Raw genomic sequence first — 27,447 nt, forward strand, 5'->3', positions numbered from 1 at the left:
GATGGTGGGGGTGGGTGGGGGATGGAGGGAACTCCTCCCAAAATGCCCCAGGGTTAAAAGTGCCTCCTCTCAGTTGTTTCAAATACTCTGGGCCCTAGTTGTTCCCAGACCACCACTCCTGATTGACGTTTCCAATGACCTGCGGGGTTCTGCACTTGTTCTAGGTCCTTGCATCACAGCAAACCAGAGATCTCTGTGAGAAACACTTCCACCACATCATCCTCCGCACCTCCTGGGCCAAGCCCTTCTGCTCATGGCACCTTTGCTTCTATACAGCAAAGCAGAAAAGATTTCAGTTTTCTCCTTTAATACTGTCTGGGGCTCTCTGTTTGTATTCAGGGGAGTATCCCTAATTAGAAAAACTTTATGAAATTCCTTAAAATAAATAATCCCAAATTGCATTTTAGCATAGCCAGTTTCACTGTAACTCTAGTGTCCTGGTGGGTGTCAATCACATAGAGAAAATCAAGACCTTCATTTCTAAAACAAGCATGCACATTCTTCTCTAAAAGCATCTCGGCTCAGCTCTGACTTCCTCCAGAAAGCCCTCTCTGATTTCCCCCGAGATAAAACTCATGGTCAAAGGCCTCCTAGTTCTGTCAACCTCTCCTCCTTTTTGTGGACAGAGTCGGAAGCCACTGATTTGTGAGATGTAATTCCTCTCTGTGCAGTGAGGGCAGGGCCAAGCTCTGTGGCTCCTCTTGTATCCCCAAGGCTTGGCTCAGTGGCCGGCACAGCTGTCAAATAAATGGAAGCCTGTTCCTCCTCCTCCAAAGAGCAGGAATCCTTTCCCCCATCTTGGCAGCTTTCGCAGGAAAGGCAGAATAGGCTGCTCATGAAATCAAAAGTGTCCTTGAGAAATGCAACATTCCACATGGAAGTTTAGAGTCAGAAACAGAAGGAATGTGGTCAGTACTGGAGGGTGGCTGGCTGCACACAGCTGTGGGGCTGTTTGGTTTGAGTTTGCTAGGTTTAGGGATGCTTTTGCTCAAGACAGTTAAGCACAAAGGAGGGAACATTGCAGGGGTTGGGTCCCATGGTTGGGTCCACCAGAGAGAGGCTGGGCTAGGTGTGGACGTAGCTGCCCAGCCTCTCCTGCCCCTCCTGAGGTCACCCGCTCAGAGCTGCTCCTCACTGCAGAGAGTGCACTGTTGAGCTTTTGATTTTTCTCCGAGTCCCGACGTGAGAATGCAGGATGGAACGTTAGATCAGGTCCACTCCTCTCCTTCCTGTCTGCCGGGTGCTCTCTGTGTCAGATCATGCTCTGACAATCATGAAGTCCAAACATGAACTGATAAAAACTCTTCAGATAAACAAGATTAATCCATTTTCAGTGACAATTTTATTTTTTTTAACTGTTTTTGGTGACTTTTTATTTTGATATAATCTCCAGCTTACAAGAATAGGGCAAGAATAGAATGAGGAACTTCAGTATATCTTTTACTCATATTCACAGTTACTTCCATTTTTCCCTATTTGCTTTATTATTCTCTCTGTTTATGTATATATTATTATCATTTGAATCATTTGAGTTAGCTAGAAATATCATATCCCTTTATCACTCAATACTTCTCTCTGTATATTTCCCAAAAGCAAAGACTTCCCTTTTATAACCACACTTTAGTATCAAAATTTAACATTGACACCATTTATTTAATTCATAATTCATATTCAAATGGTATTCATTGTACCAATGATGTCCTGAAAGAAAGATTAGGACCATGAGCCTCATAATCAACTAGTTTATTATTAGTTTAAATGAAGTTTCTTTTTTTTTTTTTTTTTTTTTTTTGCTTTGTTTTTTTTGAGACAGAGTCTCGCTCTGTCACCCAGGTTAGAATGCAGTGGCACAATCTCGGCTCACTGCAACCTCCACCTCCCTGATTCAAGCAATTCCCCTGCCTCAGCCTGCCGGGTAGCTGGGATTACAGGTGCACAGCACCACGCCCAGCAAATTTTTTTCTTATTTATTTATTTATTTATTTATTTTGTATTTTTAGTAGAGACAGGGTTTCACCATGTTGGTCAGACTGGCCTTGAACGCCTGACCTCAGGCAATCCGCCCACCTCCACCTCCCAAACTGCTGGGATTACAAGCATGAGCCACCGTGAGGGCTTAAATGAAGATTCTTAAAGCCCCATCTTAGAAAACAAAACCAGTGATCATTTCAAAAGGTAGAGTCAGAGTTTGCATAAAAAAGTAAACAGTTGTTCGATCTGCCCCCGACCCCACCGAGTGTTTCCCAGCTGCAGCCCGGATAAAGGAAAGATCCGCAATCGCCACCCTTTTTTTTTTTTTTTTTTTTTTTTTTTTTTTTTTTTTTTTGGTCTCTTGACGTGCTAGAAAGACGAGGAATCGGGAAAAGGGCAAAAAGCCAAAATAGCAGCAAACTGATTTTTTTTTGGAAATCCTAGAACTAAAAAGTCAACCCTTGAACAACCAAAAATACATTATAGAATAAAACCTCCAGAGTCCGTTTTCCAGCATGGGGAGAGTTTCACAGGTCATTTAGGGAACATTGCGTGTGGGTGTATATACATCAGAGCAGAACCTTTTCATTCCATGACCATTTACAGGCTCTCGTTACAGGCATTATCTACGATACATCTCAAAACACAGGTGAATGAGTATTAGTCCTCTCCTAAGGCTCAGTGAAATGAAGAAATATGGTCAAGTCCGTGCAGCTCTGAGAGAAGTCACTGGGATGTAAACCAAATTCTCTGTCTCTGAATCCAGAACTCTGTTAACCATCTGCAGCCCCCAGGATCCGGACTAAGCCTGGAGCTGGCTGTGGGGTGTTATACTAATTTCTAAGGCTATCTTAGCACATTTCAAAACTGCAGGCTGAAAAAGAACAGAAATGTATTCCCTCGCTGTTCAAGAGACCAATAGTCTGAAATAAAAAAGAATGAAATTCTGTCATTTGTGGCATATCTTCTGTTGGTGACCGTGCATTTGGAGACCATGAAGGAAGCACAACACTATTAACTTAAAAGACGGAAATCATGGCCAAGCACGAATACCACTGTCCTGTAGCTTTGTTGCCCCCAGGATCGTTAGTTTGACGTGTCTATTTGGCTAGGCTACTGCACTGTTATTCAACCAAACACTGATGTGGGTGTTGCCGTGGAGGTATTCTGTTGATGTGATGGTAGTGGATTGGGTAGTGTCTCCCCCAAATTCATGCCCTCCCAGAACCTCGGCACATGAGCTTATTCAGAAACAGGGTTTTTGCAGATGTAATTAAGGTCAAGGTCAAGATGAAACACTGGATTCGGGTGGGCCTCAAATCCAATGAGACTGTCTTTATGATGGAAGAAGATGCAGAGCTGCAGAGGAGAAGACCAGGTGAAGAGACACGCAGAGATTGAAGAGACGCAGCCACAAGCCAAGGAATACCTGGAGCCAACAGCAGGAAGAGGACAGGAAGGATTCTCTTTGAGAGCTCCCTGAAGGACAGCAGCCCTCCTGGCACCTTGATTTCAGACTATGGTTGAAGCTCACAGCTGCCAGAGTGACCTGGGGCCAGTGATTCCATCATTCCAGGCCTTAGTTCCTATGGACAAAAATACAGCTTGAGTGAGAGAATCCACGCAGGCCCTTAGCAAGGGATCTGGCCTGCAGTGTTAGTGATGACCTCGGTGGGTGCGGGGTGTCACAGAGGGCTGCAGAAGCCCCAGTTCACCCACAACACACAGGCAGACAGTTTCTTTTGTTTAAAAATCAGAGGCAAGACACCGTCCAAAGGCGCAGGAACGACTCCTCAGGGGACAGGCGGGGAAGCGACGTCTGCTGCTTGCCGATGTGGTGAGGTTTTAGTATATTTAACAAGTATCTTACTTCAGCAATTGCAAATAACTGTAAAAGCACAAATGAAGCTCCTTGGCTTCGACTTGATGATAAAGTCACTCTGGGAGGAGAAAGGAAGAAAAGGAGCTGCTAACCCAGACCTCGTTCAAAGGGATGAGAATCCAGGAGAACGAAGGGCATCCGTACAACGTGGGACTGTGCTGGCCTGGGAGACGAGGCAGGGTAGTATGGTGGTGCCCAGAAGGCGTGGTCTTTCCTGGGGACCACAGGAAGGAGCCTGTCCATAGAGACCATCTCTAAAAGGGACATTGGATCAAGAAGGGACAGAAGACCAGGCATGGTGGCTCACACTTGTAATCCCAGCACTTTGGGAGGCCGAGGCGGGCAGATCACGAGGTCAGGAGATCGAGACCATCCTGGCTAACACAGTGAAACCCCATCCCTACTAAAAATACAAAAAATTAGCTGGGCGTAGTGGTGGGCGCCTGTAGTCCCAGCTACGCGGGAGGCTGACGCAGGAGAATGGCAAGAACCTGGGAGGCGGAGCTTGCAGTGAGCCGAGATGGCGCCACTGCACTCCAGCCTGGGCCACAGAGTGAGACTGCGTTTCAAAAAAAAAAGAAGGGAGGGAAATTTCTCAAAAATACAGTTCTGACCAGAGAGCCCTGTGGAAGGTCCTGTGAGGATGCAGCAGGTGCATTCTTGTGTTACTAAGAGCCAGGGTCCCCAACTCTGGTACTGGTCCATGGCCTGTTAGGAACTGAGCCCAGGTCGTACAGCAAGAAGTGAGCAGCAGGTGAGTGAGCATCACCGCCTGAGCTCCTCCTCCTGCCAGACCAGTGTTGGCATTTAGATTCTCATAGGAGCAGGAACCCTATTGTGAACTGCGCATGCCAGGGATCTAGGTTGCCAGTTCCTAATGAGAATCTAATGCCTGATGATCTAGGGTGGAAGAGTTTCATCCCAAAACCGTTTCCCCCACCACCCTGTACATGGAAAAATTGTCTTCCACAAGACTGGTCCTTCGTGCCAAAGAGGTTGGGGACCACAGACCACTGACGATGAAGTGAGGAGGCACTCTGGTGGATTGCTGGCCATGAGGGAGACTGCGGTGCTATAGGGTCATGTGCCCCCCTGGTGAGGGTGTGCATGGACAGTGGGGGCCTAGAAGGAGGAGCTGAAGCCTGAAGACCTGGACAGGCCCTGGGTTTTAAGAGTGGAAGAAAATGGAATGCCCTTGACCTCACCACCCATTTCACAGGAAGAGAAATGAAGGGGACCCTGGATACCAGAAACCACAGGATATTTTAAGATTCATGAAGGGCCCCAATCATCTCTTTGAATATCTTGGAGGGCAAGAGGAAAAGCAGGTGTCAGATGGTAAAACAATGAGTGGCATCCATGCTGGCAGCCTGAGAAGGCCTGAGTCAGCTGTGGCCCTGATCTCCCACCCAACCTCATGCCCCTCATACGTGAGGCACCCCAGTCCACTAATAATCTGCAATGAGTTTCCAACATCACTTACTTCCAAGGCCATGGGGGCTCATTTTAATGATCAGCTAATTTACACACCCTCCAAATCAACTTTCCTGGGAGCTCTAAGACCAGCCAGAGAGCCCCAAACAAGATGATGCCACCAGCGGGGACAAGGAGTGCTAGAAAGGAAAGACCTTGCTTAAAGAGGATAGGGGTTCATTTCTCCCCATTCTCTGTGATTGATTATATATTGGGAGTACATCTGGACAGAATTACAATCTTAGCATTCACTTCAGCTTTATCAATAACTATGTATTTGATTTCGTCATGCAAAACTGGGTAAACAAACAAGACAATTGACTTGGGAAAGTGGACTTTTAATTGTCCAAAGATAAAAATCCACATTGATTTTCTACTACTCCAGCATCAGGCATGGTGCATGAGCTGCTACGATTTCACGCCAGATTTGACCTTGACTAATCCTTGCATAATCCTTTACCCTCTTCCCATAGCCCAGTGATTCTCCGCTGGGGCAATTTTGCATCCCCCGTCCCACAAGGGTCACTTGGCAGTGTCTAGAGACACTTTGCTTGTCACAGCAGGGGTGTTGTAAACACCTGCAATGTGCAGGACAGGCATCCCATCCCACCCCACCCCATCAACAGTGCTGAGGCTGAAAAATCTGCTCTAATCCCCAAAGATTCAGGCTCTAAGTTGTTACAATGTTTTAAAACTCAAGTCATTCATCTAATTCAATCATTACTAATTTACATATTTAAATGATCACATCATAAATACCAAAGCGGGTCACACAAAACAAAGCCCACAGAAGAAAGTAGAATGTAAGGAAGGAAGTCACCATTAACTTTCCAGTCGGCATTCATTAAAACTGAATGATCAATCTTATCACGTCATAGTGTAAATAAAAAATTAGGTGCTAAATAAGATGAGTGTTCTTTTCGACCCTGACTTGTCACCTTGGCATATTCTCTGACGTGTCTCACATTAACCACTGTGGCAAGAGCCCAGAAAATATTCGCCCTGTAAATACAATGTCAACGGAAGGAGAGGCGTGTAATTATACCAGGCAGGAGACCGAGCTTACCAAATTACATGTTTTCCCAGCTTCACATTTTACAATTTAATAATATCTCCTATAATTATACATTGTTACAGCATGATGTCAGAGATGCACTCGAACTCTTCTCTCTGGTGGGGGTTTTTCAGTGGCTATGCTGCATCCAAATGCTTTCCCAATCTTCAAGATGTTCTGGTCTTTTTATAGACCTAACTAATAAAAATAGAGAAAGAAATTGCAAGGCGGCTGCTAAAAAGGGCACCTTTATATTGAATATTTGTGCTTTCGCTGGTGTTTGGCGGCTGTGGCATTTACTGGAGCTGATGCAGATCTTGTACTGAATATGGTTGGACCCTACGGTGCAAACAGCCCCCAACTTTTATAGCATCCATTGAATTTGTGCCCCCAATCTCCTGCGTTGGTGATGCTTCAACCCTTGTGTATTAATGTCCTGGCGCACGCAGCAAAGTATCACGGACTGGGAGCTTAAACAGCAGACATTTATTGCTCACAGTTTGGAGAGTCCACACATCCAAGATCAAGGTGTTGGCAGGGCCATGCTCCCTCTGAAGTTGCCAGGAAAGGCTCCATTCCTGTCCTCCCTCCTTGGCTCCTAGGTGGCCATCTTCCCCCTGTGTCCCACCCACTCCACTGCATACCTTCCTTCTGTGCATGGCTATCTCTGTGTCCCCACGTTCCTTTTACAAGGACACAGCTCAGATAGGGTTAGGAACCACCCTAATAACCTTGCTTTAACTTTAATTACCTCTGTAAGGACCCTACCTCCAAATAAAGTCACACTCTGAAGTATGAGGGGTCAGGGCTTCAACATATCTTTTTGGGGGGACCACAGTTCCCTCCATAGCACACCGCATTCATGGGTTTGATCCTTGATCAGTGCGCTGTGCAGAGACACACTTGCCAAGGACCCACCAAGTCCCAGGCATCGCACCAAGTCCTTTGTACGCAGTCTCAGGCACAACCCACCACAAGCCCAAGGCAGAGGTTCAATGTACTTCCATTTGTCCGAAATGATTTGACCTGTTGACACAGTTAGCACTTATAGAATCAGGACTAAAAACTGGGTCTGACCAATTCTTTTTTTGGGGGGGGGACGGAGTCTTGCTTTGTCACCCAGGCTGGAGTGCAGTGGCGCGATCTTGGCTCAGTGCAAACTCCTCCTCCCGGGTTCACACCATTCTCCTGCCTCAGCCTCCCGAGTAGCTGGGACTACAGGTGCCTACCACCATGCCTGGCTAATTTTTTTGTATTTTTAGTAGAGACAGAGTTTCACTGTGTTAGTCAGGATGGTCTCGATCTCCTGACCTCGTGATCCACCCACCTTGGCCTCCCAAAGTGTTGGGATTACAGGTGTGAGCCACCATGCCCGGCCGGGTCTGACCAATTCTAAAGCTCATGCACTTACCAGCCCAACCTGCCACTTTCTAGTGCTTCTCTTCATCCTGGTAATTAAAGCAAATCAGTCTTAATTTAGCCTTATGGCATCTAAGAGCCCTACAGGTCCCCTAGAGAAAACCAGAAACCCCTTGTGTGTCACAAATGTGTCACTAGAAAACTCACTTCTACGATTTTACATTTTTAAGTTAGAGGACAAGTATAACCCTTCAGCTTTATGGTTATTTTTCTAAGTATGGTGATTATGGTGTTGGAGCATTTGGATCTGATGATTTGTGTTCTGCTTTTTAAACTGAAGAAGTCCCTGCCTCTGGAGTCAGAGGCAGGGCTGCACAGCTCCACGGGTGCACGCACACTGCCAGGACAGCTCCCAGGGCGGCAGGCATAACCAGAAGGAGGACATGAAGGGGATCGCAGAGGTGCCACTTGGTGCCCAGGCCATGCTGTAAAGCATGTGCCTGAGGTCAGAACCGCAGATGAAGTCATCGTCCGCCTTCTTCATTGTGTCTGCTCACCTTGACCCAGTTCCCCCTTCCAGTCCAGCGAAAACTCGGCTTGGAAGACAGACTGTGGACTTTGCCCCACAAATCAAGATGGTTAAATTCTGTTCATTTACATTCTGTCAATGACATAACACCGTATTCACAAGTGAAAAACCACTGCCACGGGAACTGGAAGGTGTTTTGGGGGCAATGGTACATGGCAGAGGACTTGCCATTGCCCCATCTTCATGTCTCTGGAGACCCCCCAAGATCGTGCTCCCCACCTTCACCAACACCTTCTTGCTAGCTCATGTTTGCCATCTTTCAGAAGAGCATGACTCTTATTTCCTGTCATCTTCTGCAGCTGGTTGGATTGTGCCCCCTAAAAAGACATGTTGAAGTCCTAACCCGATAACCTGTGAATGTGACCTTATTTGGAAATAGGCTTTTTACCAGATATCATTAAGATGACATCATTAGCATGGGCCCTAATCCCATGAGTGGTGTCCTTATAAGAAGAAGAAAGGCCAGACGCGGTGGCTCACACCTGTAATCCCAGCACTTCGGGAGGCCGAGGCAGGCAGATCACGAGGTCAGGAGATTGAGACCATCCTGGTCAACATGGTGAAACCCCGTCCCTACTAAAAATACAAAAATTACCTGGGCTTGGTCATGCGCACCTGTAGTCCCAGCTACTCGGAGGCTGACGCAGGAGAATCACTTGAATCCAGGAGGTAGAGGTTGCAGTGAGCCGAGATGGTACCACTGCACTCCAGCCTGACAGATGGAGTGACAGAGCGAGACTCCATCTTGAAAGAAAGAGAGAGAGAGAGAGAAAGAAAGAAAGAAAGAAAGAAAGAAAGAAAGAAAGAAAGAAAGAAAGAAAGAAAGAAAGAAAGAAAGAAAGGAAGAAAGGAAAGAAGGAAAGAAAGAAAACAAGAGGAAAATGCCATGTAAGGTCAGAGACACACAGGGAAGAGGGCTGCATGACAAGGGAGGCAGAGATCAGAGTGAGGCAGCTGCAAACCTAGGAATGCCAGGATGGCAGGGAGCCCCTGGATACCAGAGGAGGTGAAGAGGGATCCTGCTGAAGCTTTGGAGGGAGCGTGGCTCCACCAACAGCTTGATCCTGGGCTTCCGGCCTCCAGAATGGCGAGAGAAAGAATCTGAGTTGTTTTAAGCCCCACAGTGTGCAGTGCTTCCTTACGGCTGCTCCAGGAAGCCAGCCCACTTTCCGTCAGTTACTCATGTTCCCTGTTATGGTTCTGCTGGGCTCCCACAGTGAGGCACAGACCACTTCATTAAAAGTCAATGTGAGAAATTTTGCTAGTGGTAAAAAGCTGAAGAAAGAAAGAAAGAAAGAAAGAAAGAAAGAAAGAAAGAAAGAAAGAAAGAAAGAAAGAAAGAAAGAAAGAAAGAAAGAAAGAAAGAAAGAAAGAAAGAAAGAAAGAAAGAAAGAAAGAAAGAAAGAAAGAAAGAAAGAAAGAAAGAGGGAAAGAAAGAAAGAAAGAAAGAGAGAAAGAGAAAGAAAGAAAGAAAGAAAGAAAGAAAGAAAGAAAGAAAGAAAGAAAGAAAGAAAGAAAGAAAGAAAGAAAGAAAGAAAGGAAAGAAAGAGAGAAAGAGAGAAAGAGAGAGAGAGAGGGAGGGAGGGAGGGAGGGAGGAAGGAAGGAAGGAAGGAAGGAAGGAAGGAAGGAAGGAAGGAAGGAAGGAAGGAAGGAAGGAAGGAGAAAGAAAGAAAAGAGAGGAGGAGGGGAGGAAGGGAGGAGGGGAGGAGGAGAGGAGGGAAGGAGAAGGGGAGGAACTGACCAGGGGGTGGTGGCTCATGCCTGTAATCCCAGCACTTTGGGAGGCCAAGTGGGTGGATCACGAGGTCAATAGATCAAGACCATCCTGGCCAACATGATGAAACCCCATCTCTACTAAAAATACAAAAATTAGCCGGGCGTGGTGGCGGGCACCTGTAGTCCCAGCTACGCAGGAGGCTGAGGCAGGAGAATCGCTTGAACCCGGAGATGGAGGTGGCAGTAAGCCTAGATCGTACCACTGCACTCCAGCCTGGCGACAGAGTGAGACTCTGTCAAAAACAAAAGCAAAAACAAGTATTTGAAAATGGATGATCACCTCGGTTTTCCCAGCACTCCCTGTTGACCATCTCTTTTGTTCAGGAGCTGGGAATTTTATTTATTTATTTATTTATTTATTTATTTATTTATTTATTTATTTATTTTGAGACAGAGTCTCGCTCTGTCACCCAGGCTGGAGTGCAGTGGCGCGATCTCAGCTCACTGCAACATCCGCCTCCCGGGTTCAAGCGATTCTCCTGCCTCAGCCTCCCAGGTAGCTGGGACTACAAGCACCCGCCTCCACACCCGGCAAACTTTTTGCATTTTTAGTACAGACAGGGTTTCACCATGTTAGCAGGATGGTCTCAGGATGGTCTCGATCTCCTGACCTCATGATCTGCCCACCTCGGCCTCCCAAAGTGCTGAGATTACAGGTGAGAGCCACCACACCTGGCCAGGAGCTGGAAATTTAATAGGCACATTTGCACAAGGGGACAAGGAGTCTCTGAGGGACGGATATGAGACCCAGGCCATGGCAGGGCTGTGGGACGCACGGGTGAAGGCCAGAGCCCAGCCTCGCGCACTTGGACTCCGTGCCCAGCCTCATTGTCCCTCAGGGCTCCTCTTGAGTCACTGCTGACCTGAATGGTGCTGAGTTTCTGCCTGGCCCAACTTCCTCTGTTCAAAGAAAAGCACTCACCAGAGAGAGGTGATGTGGGCATGAAAGCGAATATGTACCACACTCTAAGGGCCAAGGAGGAACTTAGAGAGGGCCACAGAGAACACAAGCAAAAACTAAAGCTAGCTGTAAACAGTCCCTTGCAGTCACGCTTCTCAGTCCCACCAGACGCCCTTTGGAATACTTGGGACCCTGCGGTGTGCTAGGAAGCACTGGTTCTATGGAGCAGGGGCAGATCTGTCAGCATTCTTTAATAATGAATTGAAACTTTAAAAGGTTTCCATCTAGAGGAAAAACACAGGAAGGAAGGAAGTCTGATTAACTTTAACTCTACGAGTCACCAGGGGTGCCATCCCTGCAGTCCCTTTTTCCTGATGGAATCTCTGCCTCCAGTCTGGGATCGCTGGGGCAGAGGGGGCCATCGTGCTGTGCTGTCCCAGCTGGGCAAATCCATCTGGTGGCGTGCCCTCTGTCCCCATCCAGGAGGATGTGTCTCTTACTCACCACAGTGGAGTATGCAGACCAGGGAGTGGCCCTCGGGTGACAGGCCAGCGCCCTCATCTTATGGGATGATTGTACCAAGGTCGTCCCCCTCTCAGAGTCTGAGTCTGTCCTGGTGCCCAGCCAGTTACCTTGGGGGATCCAGAGTCAGTGTGTGGCCCTGGAGGGGAGCACCGTCCACCTCACATTGGCCACACTGACCATGTAGGGCACTCCACAGCACGACAGCGTGGGCCTCACCCAGCAGGAGTGCGTTTGGAAGGCTGCTGTGCTCCCAAGAACCAGGCATTCATGCACAGCTATGAGGGGCTACTCCTCCCCGTCCAGCCCAGTCTCTCCTGGGGCGTGCTGTCTACCAGGCAGAGAACCAAGGCATCCTCCATCCTGGCACTGGCACTAGCTTCTGTTAGGGCACTCAGTGCACCACATGGGAGATCTGTTTACCTGCCTGTCTAACGAGGCCAGCAATTCCAACCTTGCATACTTCACACCTGGGAGATTTTCAAATTACCCATGTCTGAGTCTCACCCAAGAGGTTCTAGCTCATTGGCCCTCAGGGAGCCAAGCGCCAGTTTTTTCCCAGACAGCCCCACACCCCTGTGCAGTTGAGTCTGTGTGTGCCCAGGGAGAGAATGGCGGAACCAGAAGATAGGCCTGGAAACCCCTGGTGGTGTGTTTTACTCCTTCCCTCCTTTCCTCCCTTCCTTCTCTTTCTCTGTTTCTTCCTTTCTTTTTTTCTTTCTTTCTTTCTTTCTTTCTTTCTTTCTTTCTTTCTTTCTTTCTTTCTTTCTTTCTTTCTTTCTTTCTTTTTCTTTCTTTCTTTCTTTCTTTTTCTTTCTCTCTTTCTTTCTTTCCTTCCTCTCTTTCTTTCTTCCTTTCTTCCTTCCTTCCTTCTCTTTCTTCTTTCCTCCCTTCCTTCTCCTTCCTTCCTTCTTTGCTTTCTTTTTCTATCAAAGCCCAGCAAAATCTATCACATTCACCAAATGTTAATTAAATGAATGAAGAGTGAATGAACGAAACTTTTATTTATTACTCAGCTTAAAAGGAAGAGTTAAATTCTTAGGTTAAAAGGAAGAGTTTTAAAAGTTACCTGCTTATTGCTTATTCTAAGCATGTAAATATGAGAACTGCTTTCCCGTCAAATTTTGATTTGCTAGAATTTGTCATTTTACAGGAAAGGGAAATGTTGTAGAAAAAATGAACAATATCTTTTTCACACCTGCAAAATTGACTAACAGCAGACCTCATTTGATTCAAATAAATGAAAAATCATTTGACTTTGGAAATAGATGAAATCTGGAGAGTTGCAGACATAAGCCACAACTTGTAAAGACGGGAAGCAGATGAAAACTGACAAATAAAAGGGGGTTTCCAATAAAAACATCTGTAAGTGTACATGTGACATCGAGCGTGCTGTGGATCAAATCTGGGAATACTGCAGCTTAACTTTTCTCATTCTTCATAAAGTAAAAGCCCTTTTAAAATGATGTCTTATTTATTAAGCTTCAGGCAAACAGCTCATAAAAATCAACCAGCTAGACTCAAACATTTACACAGTAGAAAAAAACCTCCTTCAGACAAGCAAGAGATTAAGAAATAGTTTTGAAAATGTGTAAGTAAAGGAGGAAAATAGGAATTGACTAGGTGGTATCAGTCATTGCAGGAGTCCCAGATTTCTCGTGGAATAAGCTCTAGCAAGAACTTCCAGTAGATACAAATGAAAACATCTTAAAAGTGAGTAAACTGAGACTCAGCAAAAGGAAATCACTGACTCAAAGAGCACAGAAAAGTAAGTTTTCATAAGGAAAATAACAGTCTCCCAATTACCAAGCCATCTTTCTCCTTCACAAGAAATTACATATTTAATAATGTGATATTGGTGGGGTGCACTTGCTCATGTCTGTAATCTCAGCAGTTTGAGAGGCTGAGGTGGACAGATTGCTTGAACTAACGAGTTCAAGACCAGCCTGGGTAACATAGTGAAACCTTGTCTGTGCAAAAAATACAAAAATTAGCCAGTCGTGGTGGTGCACGCCTATAATCCCAGCTACTAAGCAGGCTGAGGTGGGAGGATCACTTGAGCCTGAGAGGTCGAGGCTGCAGCGAGCTGTGATGGTGCCACTACACTCCAGCCTGGGTGACAGAGCGAGACTCTGTCTCAGATAATAGCAATGATAATAATAACAATGTTCTTATTTCCTGCTACTTTTTTCTTAAAAATATACTGTTAATTCATATGCTATGCTTCACTGGATTAAAATGTCCTTGAGAACAGAAATTGTCTTCCCTCTCACTAACATATGCAAGTTCTATGCCTGATGCCATTTTTACTGGAGAACATATACCTAGAGTATCTGATTCTAATTATATCATTTATGATAACATATGTGTTAATAGATATGCATATCATATATTAAAAATATATGTTACATATATCTATGCATACTTAAACATATATACCTATAGGCGTGTATATATATGCACATATATCATCTTTAAAAGCAGATCATACTGGAGATCCTGATTCTCTCTGCACTTGACTAAAACATTTAGCCTTTTGCCTTTTGAGATAGGTTACCTCTAAGGGACTTTGACAGACGAATAGATGAATGGATGGAAGAATGAATGAATAGGTGGAAGCATGAATGCATCTATTGATGTATAGACATAGATCTTGAATCAAATGACATTTGTCATGTAGAAGCACTGTAAAGTTTATGACCTGATGCGGTGGCTCATCCCTGTAATCCCAGTACTTTGGGAGGCCAAGGCAGGTGGATCACCTGAGGTCAGGAGTTCAAGATCAGCCTTGCCAACATGGTGAAACCTCATCTCTACTAAAAATACAAAAGTTAACCAGGCATGGTGGTACACACCTGTAATCCCAGCTACTCCGGAGGTTGAGACAGGAGAATCGCTTGACCCGGGAGGCAGAGGCTGCAGTGAGCTGAGATCGCACCATTGCACTCCAGCCTGGGTGACAAAGCGAAATTCCATCTCAAAAAAAGGAAATAAAGTTTATCATGCTTGGTACAACCCTGTTCATAAAACTATTCCAACATTTCTCTGGAAGCAGACAGAAAATTAGAGATGGTCACAGTAATTAAGGACACGGCAAATTCCTAGTACCAATTATCTTCTTTGGGGGTAGCCATAGCCTCAAAACCACATCCTTTTACTCAGATTCTAACAACACTATTCAGTCCCTAAGTAGTTCTGAGCAGCATCTCTCTTCTGTTCAAGCACCTATTCCTCCCTTCGCACAGACAGCCTGGGTGCATTCCAGCACTTTGGGAGGCTGAGATGGACAGATCGCTGGAGCCAAGGAGTTAAAGATCAGCCTGGTCTCTGCAAAAAATACAAAAAAGAGCCAGGCCTGGTGGTACATGCCTATAATCCCAGCTACTAGGGAAGCTGAGGTGGGCTAACATGCCTTGGAGACATGTCAGAAAGCTGTAGGGTGGCATTTGGAGAATCCCCCAAACTCACTATGAGTCTGAAGTTCATAACTAAAAACTCTATCCTTTTAGGTTAAATCAGTGATTCTCAGCCAGGGGGGTTTTGCCCCCACAGGAATGCTAGGCAATGTCTGGAGACACCCGGCATAGGGGTTTCTCCTGGTATCCAGATGGTAGAAGCCAGGGATGTTGCTCAACATCCTAGGATGTGCAGGGCAACCCCCACCACCAAGACTCACTCGGCCCAAAATATTGGTAGTGCCAAAGTCGAAAATCCCCTGATTGAATCATGATGCTGTAGACACCTGAGATGAAAATAAAGCTGAAGGGAACCGTTACTGATGTCTTTCAGATCACAGATATCTGAGTGACTCCTATGAGCTAGGAATTCTGGAAACGTTACATCTAATCTAGCAATCAGTATGAGAAAGGACTATCCTCATTTTATTGATGAGAACACAAATTTCACAGAAGTTAAATAACTTACTCCCAATTAAGTAATTCTGTTGGTGGTGCCCAGAAAATCAACCCAACAGAGACCACTCAACAAAATCTCCACTGCAACAAAACAGCTTCGCCAGAGCATGAGAGATGCAAGCCTAAGGCAAAAGGAAGAGCAGCCCCGCCACTGTGAGCAAACCTGCGGAACTCCATACTCAACAAAAGTCAATGCAAGCTAAGAATACATTTCAGCCACAAGATGCTGCGTGAGTTCATGAACAATGCTTCCATGCCATTCTCATGGGAAAGTAGGCTGTCTGGAGCACATTTATGCAACTGCCACCTGAAAGGACAATCACATCTTTCTGGAAACCCTCTTGAGACTAGGCCTAATATTGTGCCTCATCTTCAATCATCAATCGACAATTGCTTGTCCATGTAGTCTGAAAGATCTTGGTGCAGTGGTCAAAGACAAAAGTTGATTGAGCAGGTCATGGATTTTCCCAGGCTTGACCATTTCCGCATTCAGATGTTCTTGTCTGAGAAGAAAGAGAGAAAGACAGAGAAAGAAAGGGAGGAGAAGAGAGGGAGAGAGGGAGGAAGATTAAACTAATATCAGACGAGTTCAGTTTAGGAGACAGTATGACGTTGGGGAGTTGCACTTCAGAATAAATCGAGTCTCACCCACCATTTCAGGGAGCTTTCCTTAAGACAGGGTAATACTTTCAGGCTTGTTTTCAAGACTTTCCTTATTTATGCATTTTTAATTGACACATAACAATTGTACGTGTTTATGGGTCCTAGGGCTTGCTGAATTTCATAAAATTGTGTTTCAGTATATATAATGTACAGTAATCACACCAGGGTGATCAGCGGACCCAGTCTCACAAATATTTAGCACGTTTTTGTGTTGGGAACATTCCATATTCTCCTTCTAGCTGTTTGAAACTATATATTATTGTTAACCACAGTCATCCCACAGTGGCATAGAACAGGGTGCCCAGCCCCCGGGCCATGGATCAGCACCCTGGCTTGTTAGGAACCGGCTGCACAGCAGGAGGTGAGTGGCAAGCCAGCGAGCATTGCTGCCTGGGCTCCACCTGCTATCAGATCTGCAGCAGCATTAGATTCTCAAAGGAGTGCAAACCCTATTGTGAACTGCGCATGCCAGGGATCTAGGTTGAACACTCCTTATGAGAATCTAATGCCTTATGATCTGAGATGGATCATCCCCTACCTTGGCCCATGAAAAATATTGTCTTACACAAAACCAGTTCCTGCTGCCAAAAAGTTTGGGGACTGCTGGTCTAGAACACTAGGACTTATTCCTCCTGTCTATCTACCTGTAACTTTGCATCCTTTAACAAATCTCTCCCTAGCTGCCCTCCCCTCCCAACCTCTAGTATCCTCTGTTCTACTTTTCAATTCTATGAGATCAGCTTTTTTAAGCTTCCACATATGAGGGAGAACAGGGGATGTTTAACTTTGTGTTCCTGGTTTATTTCACTTAACATAACATCCTCCGGTCCTATCCATGTTGCCACAAATGACAGAATTTCATTCTTTTTTATTTAGACAAAATCCTGCTCTGTCCCTCAGGCTGAAGTGCACTGGGGTGCTCTCGGCTCACTGCAACCTCCACCTCCAAGGTTCAAGCGATTCTCCTGCCTCAGCCTCCCTAGTAGCTAGGATTACAGGCACCCACCACCACACCTGGCTAATGTTTTGTATTTTTAGTAGAGATGGGGTTTCACCATGTTTCCCAGGCTGGTCTCAAACTCCTGGCCTCAGGTGATCCACCCACCTCAACCTCCCAATTTCATTCTTTTTTAGAGCTGAATCGTAGTCCATGGTGTATATATACCACATTTTCTTTATCCATGCATTTGTTGTTGGACATCTAGGTAGATTCCATATCTTGGCAAGTGTGAAAAGTGCTGCAGTAAACATGAGGGTGTAATGTCTCTTGGATATACTAATGTCCTTTCCTTTGGGCAAATGCCCACTAGTGGGGTTGCTGGATCATGTGATATTCCTATTTGCAGTGTTTTGAGGAGCCTCCATACTGTTCCCCAAAGTGGCTGTGCTAGTTTACATTCCCACACCCCGTGTGGGAATTCCCTCTCCTTGGCAGCCTTGTCAGCGTTCGTTCACTTTTGCCTTTTTGATAGTAACTGTTCTAACTGGCATGAGATGAGACCTCACTGTGGCTTTGATTTGCATTTCTCATCCTTAGTGATATTAGGCAATTTGTCATATACTTGTATTTCTAATTTGACACTATTTTCAAATGTGGACATTTTAATAAACTATTCTCATATTTGAATATTTCCAAATTTTATTATTGCGTAAAACTCAGCAGATCCTAGACCTTGAGGAAACATTCCTTTCATATGTCATCATGACCTCAGACTCTGTGACGTTTGAAAGTCGTCACAAGATGGGTCACATTTCCTGTTTGTACACAGACTCGTTCTATGTCACAGACTCGGCTTCTGTGTATGACTTGTAAAAATAGCCCTTTCTGGTTCCCAGCCTGAGCTAGTTCATCACTGCTCTGTCTTCCTTTGGAGAAGTTCCCGGGCCTGGGGCCGGTGGGGACACAGAGGAGCTGGAGAACCACCCAAACAGAAGGGCCCCAGGCTTCGGAGCCTGCCGGGACCCAGAAGTCTTTGGATCTGCTTTTGCTGCCGCCTGTGAAGTCTTTCTGTGACAGTGTTGCCACTTAGGAGCCTGTCCCTGAATCCAGGGATGGACTAGATGCGTTCTGAGGCTCTTCCAGCTAGGAGATTGGGAAGGAAAGCTGACTCTCCATGCTGGCAGGCGGCCGGCCACAGCCCAGGGCCGCTCCCTTCCTGAGTTTGCCCTCCTTTCTTGCTCTCCTCTCCCAGAGCCCTTGGGGCCTGACCCTTCCACCATCAATAAGACAGAGGGGAGGAGAGGGAAGAGAAGACCTTTCTATCTCCCCAAGTGCAATTCGCCAAGGCCCATCTGGGAGGGGAAGGACAGGGAAGGGAAGGGGAAGCCAGCCCCCTCCCATCGGGTCCCGACATCCTCCACTGAGACCACAGCCTTCTCCATCCGCACAATCTCAGAGGTCATTTTCAATCACCTACAGGTGCCAGGCTTTGCTGGCCATTGAGGGGTGCAGAAGAGGAGAAGGTGAGAACCCTACTTACAGGCTGTTCATAACCTACTTGGCAGGAAAGAGTAAGCAAAGCCAGCTATTACATGAAAGTCTTCAAATACAGGAATGGAGAAAGACTTTAAGGATCCCCCTCCCACACCATCCCAGATCCCAGCACCTTGTGCTGGATGAGCCCAGGAAAAACCCCAGTGGTACCAGCAAAACAGAAAGCAATGTAGCCTTCTGTGGGTGGGAACTAAGTCTGTCTGTCTGATGGCTTGTAAGAGAGGACATAGACCAGCCAGGAAATAATTCTATATATTAGGATTTTAAAAGCCACTGTGTAGTGGTTTGGGGACCTAATCACCGTGCATAACAGTGTTTTTAGGACAAATATGGTTTGTTTTCTAACAGACTTAAAAGTGAGCCTTGGGGACACAGCCCTTCCCAAAGTCAGGGTCTGCCTGTGTTTTACACCATCAACTACAACTAGCTTACGGAGGGAGGTTGAAAATAGAAGCAACTGCCATCTAGACTTGGCAAGGAAGCTTTGCTCAAAGACATCTCCCCTCTGTGTTGTGTGAAATGCCACTTGGGTTAACAGATTCCTGGCGCGGGGGTGTGTTCATCTGCTAGGGCTGCCATAACAAAGTACCAAAGACTGGGGGCTTCAACTACAGAAATGGATTGTCTCACCATTCTGAAAGCTGAAAGTCCAAGATCAAGGCGTTGGCAGGGTTGGCTTTTTCTGAGGCCTCTCTCCTTAGCGTCCTGCTATGTCCTCCTAATTACCTCTTACGATAAGGACACCAGTCACACTGGGTTAGGGTCCACCCCAATGACCTTGTTTAACCTTAATCACTTCTTTAAAGGCCTTATTTCCAAGTGCAGTCACCTTCTGAAGCACTGGAGGTTAGGGCGTCAACATATGAATTTAGAGGAGGCACAATTCAGTCCTGAACAGGGGACATTCTGTGTGTGTGTCTTGGGGGGACACAGCATTTTCCTCACCCCCAGCCCATGCTCATTTAAACCCAGTTGAATGATCCAAATAGTCCACACTCTGGGGAGACCACAGGTAACTAAGGAAGGGGAGGCAAGGGCATCTCAGGGATAAGAGAGGCTCTTGACTGGTAGCACGAGAGTGACCATGTCCCAGATCAGAGTATATAAGTGGTCCAGGGACAGGCAGAACCGAATGTGGAGGAGCCCTGCAGGAGGCAGGGACATTGGGGACCACAGGGCAGCCTTGTCAGTGGGTCCCACCCACATCTCATGCAGCCAGGAGCTGGCCTCGGGGTTGAGAGTCAGCAGCTAGTTCAGCACGCACCCTTGACAAGAGTGACGTGAGAGATATCAATCACAAAGGACCTGACTCTCAGCTTACTGAAGTAGCCCCTCCACCTCTTGAAACCCTTTAGAAAATATATATATCTTTGCAAATGCTCTGCCCTGCCAGACAACCTTCTACATTCTAAATTCCTCTTGCTGAAAACCAAAGGACTGTTTACATAATGAGTTTGAAAATAAAAGGAAAATATTAGAAGGCATTCCTCATGAATTCTGATAAGGATATTATTCTGTTCGGAGGCATCCTAATTATAAAACTACACAATAAACCTCAATTCCAACAGTTATTCTTCTCTATCGGGCAGATGGTAATTGCTTTTAAAATATATATATATATATATGTACAACTTGTGTCTTATCTGTTTTGAGAAAGTAATATCTATCTTTTTAAATTGCCTAATTTTTTATTCTGCAGAGGCTAACTCTGAATAAATCTATCTTCAAAAAAATTGCCAGCCTAGGCAAAAAGGCAGCACTAAAAAGATAGAATATTTTCTCAGAAAAGATGAGATTGCAAAGTGATAAGACTCAGAGAGATGTATTATAAGCTTTTCTGCAGCTACTTGTGAATGCAAAGCACAAAATAAACTTTTCGGGCTGTTCTGCCCACACAGGCACACAGGGCGGGTTAGGACTGGGTGAGCTCCAGCCGACTCACACCCCAGTGGGCAAGGAGCGGCAGGCTCCAAACGGTTTAGGAATAACTGAGGGTGATGACTCCTGAAGTCGTACTAGGTCCACTCCCTTTCTTTAAAAGATGGCTTCATCTTGAGTGTTCCTGTCATAGCCCAGAATACCGCTTTCCTACCTATCAAAGCTTTCGGTGAAACAAAAATTTTGTGGTGTGTGGAAGGAGAGAAGGTTCTATTTTATCAGTAGAAGATGATATAGAGTAGAATTTTAACACTGCGAACCAAAGCCTATTAGAAAGAAGTGATATCAGTGTAGCTTTTTTTATTTTTATTTTTATTTTTTTTTTCAGATGGAGTCTAGCTCTGTCGCCCAGGCTGGAGTGCAGTGGTACCATCTTGGCTCACTGCAACCTCTGCCTCCAGGGTTCCAGAGATTCTCCTGCCTCAGTCTCCCAAGTAGCTGGGATTACAGGCATGCATCACCATGCCTGGCTAATTTTTGTATTTTTAGTAGAGACGAGGTTTCACCATGTTGGCCAGGCTGGTCACAAACTCCTGACCTCAAGTGATCCACCTGCCTTGGCCTCCCAAAATGCTGGGATTACAGGCATGAGCCACTGCGCCCGGCCCAATTTAGCATTTTCTTTTTTTTTTTTTTTTTTTTTTTTTTTTTTTTTTTTTTTTTTTTTTTGAGACGGAGTCTCACGCTGTTGCCCAGGCTGGAGTGCAGTGGCGCGATCTCGGCTCACTGCAAGCTCCGCCTCCTGGGTTCATGCCATTCTCCTGCCTCAGCCTCCTGAGTAGCTAGGACTACAGGCGCCCGCCACCGCGCCCGGCTAATTTTTTGTATTTTTAGTAGAGACGGGGTTTCACTGTGGTCTCGATCTCCTGACCTTGTGATCCGCCCGCCTCGGCCTCCCAAAGTGCTGGGATTACAGGCTTGAGCCACCGCGCCCGGCCTAGCATTTTCTAAAAAATGAAATACTAGAATACCCTAGACTGAATTAGATAGGAAAAATGATAAAATATTCCAATGCTATGCACATAGGAAGGGTAAATATCGTGTAAACCTTGAACTCTTTCAAGGTCAAAGAGCAGTTACTCTGTTGTTCGCTCACCCATCACCCACCCTCTTGACAGAAAGGGTTAATGCTGCCCTGGTGGCGTTTTATGCTAAGAGAGAACACACAGGGAAGATCTGGAGAGTGACTCACGTGAGCAAGTATGACATCCCAGGGAGGACTGGGAAGCTCTATGGGATGGCAGGACCATGATCAGATGGTAAAACCGCAGTATCTCTGCTTGGGTGCCCAGACAGCAATAAGCAGACCAATCTAGTTGCTTGTTGTATCATGAGCTGATCTCAATAAAGATGCAACTGGAGACAAAGAGGAAAGGAACGTGACAGTATCGATGTGCACTGAAGCACCACCTTTTCCAATGTGAAAATCGGACGTTTTAGACATTTTCAAATACAGTTGATTTACTTCTAGTAAAGTACTATAGATTTTTGTTGTGATCGTGTCTCTGTGTGTGAAAGCCCACCCACATATCTCATGCCTCCAAAACACATCACTTTTTGCAGAAATAGTTATAATCAAAATGTACGTTTTAAACAAAAGACAAAGTGAAACACAAATATGGGTATAGAGGTATAGAGATAACACAGACCAAAGTATCACCGACCCTAAAATAAATATCTGGAGTCCCTAATCAGCGGTGTCTCCCATCCCCTATACCTAGCTTTCTTTCAGCTAAATTAATACTCTTGCACTTCAGAATGGTATCAGATCCTAAAGCCATGATGGTGTGGGGAGAGCACACACCTTAGTTATTACTCTGCATTCCATTGAAATCACCATCATGTTTGACACATTAAGTTTTTCCTATCTTTTTTTTTTCCCCCAGTAAACAACATAAATTAAGCTAAAATATCATTTATTCTTTTCTAACCTCAGCCTGTTCCTTGCATTTGAAAGAAGTCTGTGCCGGGGCGCTCCTGTGGATGAATGTATCTCACACGCTAATGATAAAACCCTTCCCTGAGCCCCATGTCAGGGATTCTGAGCTCAGGGCAGATGCGTCGTCATCATGGTCTTTGCTGCAGTCACGACTCATTCCACCGTGGGGACCAATCAGTGGTGGTTTCTCTTCCACGTATTGCCTGACTGTCTGTGCAGTCATATCTCTCAAAGCAATGTGGGACTTTGCCAGAGCCAGCTGCCTGAAATGTTCTTCCTCCCTATCTGTAGCACCTGGATCCGCAGGAGAAAAGCTGCACAAATATGTTTCTGGAAAGGCGGTATCACCAGTGGGGATTGCTTTGATTAGGGCACAAGCTTTTCCATCTAAATATCCATTCCTGGACTAATTTATTTATGCACATATTCTATCATTCAGTAAGAATGAATTCAGAAATCTATGCACTGCGAGAGACTACATTTATCTCATATCTCTCTTGAAGATAGTCATTGTATATATTTCTCTCTCTCTCTCTCATTCTTTTAACTTTGTTTCCTCGGGTGTTAATTCTTTGCTTAAGGTTGCTTTTCATCAGATGTTTGATTGAGAATGAGGTGCACACTTCCAGAAGGAAGGAACTGGTACTTGTCATCAAGGAGACCAGCTCCCAGCTCATCCTGTGGGGTCCCTTGGATGCATGCAGCTTTTGCTCTGAGCCTGGATGCTACTCCCAGTGCCGCCTCCTGCTGGCACAGCCAGGTTAACTATGATGAGGATCTGTGTTCCGTGCCCTGCTCTTCATTCCTGCTTCCTCTGGAATAGCTCCAAGTTCTGTGGCAGGACACACCTGCTGTGGATATTCCGGGCTACCCTGTCTGCCCATCTGCTTCTATCTACCGTTGTCTTTCAGGGATTTCTCCCAATTCCAGGTCCACTGGTGGTTCTTTTCCTCATTTTCTAAGTTTTACAGGTGGGAACGTAAAATGGTGCAGCCAGCTTAGGAAAGAGTTGGGGAGTTTCTTACAGATTTAAACATATACCTAGCCTTTGATGCAGTAAGTCCACTCCTTGGCATTTACCCAAGACAGATGAAAATAAGTGTCTACAAAGACTTGCACACAAGTGTTCATTGTTCATCTATTTACACAATGGTCAGAAGCAAAGCAACCCAAATGCTTTCCAAAAGGAGGATGGATAAACAGATGGTGGAATATCCATATAATAAATACTACTGGCCAATAAAAACAAACTACTGACCTATGCAACAGCATGGGCCAGTCTCCCCATGAGATTATATATGGATTAATGGAAGCCAGATATAAGAGTACGTACTGTATCATTCCATTCATGCAAAGTTCAGAAATAAGCAAAACTAGTTTTTGATGAGAGAAATCAAAACAGAGGGTGCCTCTGGTGGAGGGGTGGGGTGAGCGTGACCAGAAAGGAACATGGGGGAACTTTCTAGAGTGATGGAAATACCCCATGCCTTAATTGGGGTAAATTACACAGGTGAGAACCATTTTTCAAATCCCACTGAGTTGTACAACTACATGTGTGCACTTCACTGTATGTAAATTAACTCTCTATTTAAAATAGTTTTTAAAATCAGATACTATCTTTTTTTCTTTTTGAGATGGAGTCTCACTCTGTTGCCCATGCTGGAGTGCAGTGATGCAATCTCAATTTACTGCAACCTCCACCTACCATGTTCAAGCAATTCTCTTGCCTCAGCCTCCCAAGTAACTGAGACTATGGGTGTATGCCACCATGCGTGGTTAATTTTTTGTATTTTTAGTAGAGATGGGGTTTCACCATGTTGGCCAGGCTGGTCTTGAACTGGCCTCAAGTGATCTGCCTGCCTTGGCCTCCCAAAGTGCTGGGATTGCAGGCGTGAGCCACTGCACCCAGCCTAATTGTATTTTTCTAGGTTGACATGGGTGCAAGAAGGCTTTTACTGTCATAAACTGCTGGCAAAAAGATTCAAAAGATTTCATTACATTCTAATGCTTTAAAAATGCTTCCTATAAATATAATACATGTTCTCAATTTCGACTAATTATACTATTTCACTCACCACCCCACAGCCATGTCAGGAAGCAGAATTGACTTTTTCTTTCTCAGAATACTATATTTGGACCTATATTTAGACCTAATATTTAAGGTAGCATTGAATAGAGACGCTACCTTGACATGCAATATCAGCTGTCATTTTATACTTCCACACAACCAGAAAGTAACTGCCTTTGCCTCGAGCAAAGATGAAAGGGACAGGAAAAATTAGATTATTATCTCTGGAAATCTCTTTAGGACCAAGCAGTTTCTTCTTCAGAAAGGAATGCATGACTCATTTCACCACTCAAGAATTCCTTCAACTGCCAGAGAAAATCTATACTCCATAATTACAAAAGCCATCTCAGGTTCCTTCTCTGCTGCAAAAGCTAAGTACACTATAGGCCAAGAGGAATTGTTCAGAGATTTTCACGAAGACGGTTCCAGGCAGTCTACAAACCCAGTGTGTTGCATTTGAACAGTGGACATTTGGAGGTCATAAATTCACAAACGAGTTATGATGTTACGCCAGCTCCTAGCAGCTGCTGCCATGACCGTGGAGGTGAAGCCACTGTGGATTTGAGCAGTCCATGTTGACAACACCTCTGCAGCCATGCTAGTACCAAAGCAGCACAACTCCAGGGGTAGGCTCATGCTCCGAAGCCTTAGACTAATGACTCATTTCTCCTTCTGTTCCTTGAACATTTCCACATCTTTATAACCAATTATCTGAATTAAATGTTTTCTATTAGCTGAGCATGGTGGCTTGAGGCTGTAGTTCCAGCTATTCAGGAGGCTGAGGCAGTAGGATTGCTTGAGCCCAGGCGGTAATGAGCTATGATGGCACTACTGCACTCCAGTCTGGGCAAGAAAGCAAGACCTTGTCTCTCTTTTTTTTAAAAAAAACATTTGTTTTGAAATTAAAAAGAGTGAGAACAGGTGAAACTCACTCTGTCGCTCAGGCTGGAATGCAATGGTGCGATCTCGGCTCACTGCAACCTCCGCCTCCCAGGTTCAAGCAATTCTGCTGCCTCAGCCTCCCTAGTAGCTGAGATTACAGGCATGCGCCACCACGCCTGGCTAAGTTTTTTACTTTTTCTTTTAGTAGAAATGAGGTTTCACCATGTTGGCCATGCTGGTCTCAAACTCCTGACCTCAAATGATCCACCCGCCTCAGCCTCCCAAAGTGATGAGATTATGGGCATGAGCCACTGTGCCCAGCCAACCCTGCCTCTTAACAGCAACAACAACAACAACAACAACAACCCTTCCATTGAAACACTTAGCATATTGACTTAGGGCTCTGTGCCAGAAGTGGGTTTAAAGATCGAGGTTATTAATCAACTTTGACCCTGACCTCAGTAATGGGGTTGGAGTCAGTGGAAAATGGGAAAACCAGTAGTTAGTGTAAAGTCATAGCATGACAATTCCACAATTATTACCGGCTGTGGTTGCCTGAGGCAAAGGACACAGGGAAAGGAAAGCTCGGGGGGAGTAAGTCGCTGCTGAACTTGACCATTATGGTAGCAAGGATGGGCGGGGATTAGGCTGCTTCTGACTGCCATGGAAAGGACAAGCTCCGAGGTTGAAAACCTCAACAAGAGTCAGAGAAACTATTTTTATTTGCCAATTTTTTTTAAATTATTTATTTTTTAAAAGGTACACGGGAAGAATAGCTGTAATTGTTGATGTATGGAAGCCATCTTGCAACCATAAGAGAGCCAATAAATAATTAAAAAGAGTCAGAACAGGTGAAACACTCCATGAAAGCCCTAAAAGATTACCAGAGCTCTTCTAGCTGAAGGACTGATACTGCTGAAAATCAGTCCAAAAATTTGGCTGATGAGGTTGCAGAATTACAAGATGTGTTGAATTCACAGTTGTGCCAAACCTCCCATGTGAGAATCAGAGCACGGACTGGAAATAAATCTGACCCTAAAAACCGAAATGAGTCCATTTGAGTTGACTCAGAAACCTTTGGGAACCTACACCCCTCACACGCTTTGCCTCCCTCACCCACAGAAGTCATTTCTCTTGACCTGGCTGGGAGACTGGCCTCCCTTTGCTGAAGCCCTCATGCTACTCTTACCTGGAAGCTGCCTTGCAAGGGAACACTGTTTCTCCTCAGCACTCACCCAGTACCTCTCATGCCCACCAGACCAGAGCCCAGCACACCCTAAGGGGACAAACGCCATGTCTAACCCAAGAGAAAATAGCTTATACCCCCAAAGAATTGCAAGATGGTGTTAATTTATATGGGTGGGAACCTGCGTCCCAATCAGAAGGGCAGAGTGGAAGATTACCCAGGTTCAGGCTAGAGGAAAAGCCTAATAAAGATCACATGCATCCATGCAGTATCTGAAATCCTTGACTTTATAGTTTCACTCTCCAGAAGTGAGCTGTTATGATCCACTTAGGAAAGTGTATGTAGTAAAGACTCCTAACTGGTCCCCAGTGTCCATATGTCCCTGTTTATTTCTAGTGGATCTAATCTGGACACACACTATCTAGCTGAAGACCACATTTCCCGGGCCCCTTGGAACTACTGTGGAATAGGATATGAGTAAAGGTGGTGTGCGTAACTTCCAGGTCATTCAGTTACAGTCACTTCCAGAATCTGGAAAAGGCAGCAGCTGGAGCCACCATGGAAGCCATGAGTTAACTGCATGGCATATTCCATAGAAGAGAAACTTCTGACTTGATCCTCCGGATGGCTTTCTGTTAAAGAACCAGTGTTCTAACTCATACAAGGCGTATTGTTTTAAAATATAAATGCTCCTAGGGAACTACATGTTATTTAAATTTTTATGTGAATTAGTTTCACCAAATTATTTTGTCCCAGACTCCTTGAAGTTAAGTCAAAGACAGCAAGGTGTTCCAAACGCCAAATCCCGCCCCCTGCACTTAGAGCAGACATTCTT

At 45.3% G+C, this 27,447-nt stretch overlaps 2 long non-coding RNA genes across 2 annotated transcripts; both read right to left on the bottom strand.

The window, feature by feature from the left end:
* Window positions 1–5,643: 5,643 nt before the first annotated feature.
* Window positions 5,644–9,414, bottom strand: LOC135971081 (uncharacterized). The gene is made up of 2 exons (XR_010587155.2): window positions 8,944–9,414; window positions 5,644–6,578 (listed from the first exon to the last, which is right to left on the bottom strand). It is a non-coding gene; the product is annotated as an uncharacterized lncRNA (long non-coding RNA).
* A 3,099-nt stretch (window positions 9,415–12,513) lies between these two features.
* LOC102125251 (uncharacterized) lies at window positions 12,514–27,060 on the bottom strand. The gene is made up of 3 exons (XR_006698633.2): window positions 22,469–27,060; window positions 21,730–21,893; window positions 12,514–15,945 (listed from the first exon to the last, which is right to left on the bottom strand). It is a non-coding gene; the product is annotated as an uncharacterized lncRNA (long non-coding RNA).
* Window positions 27,061–27,447: the final 387 nt, after the last annotated feature.

Source organism: Macaca fascicularis, chromosome 6, assembly GCF_037993035.2.
Source record: "Macaca fascicularis isolate 582-1 chromosome 6, T2T-MFA8v1.1".
NCBI classification, from domain to species: Eukaryota; Metazoa; Chordata; class Mammalia; order Primates; family Cercopithecidae; genus Macaca; species Macaca fascicularis.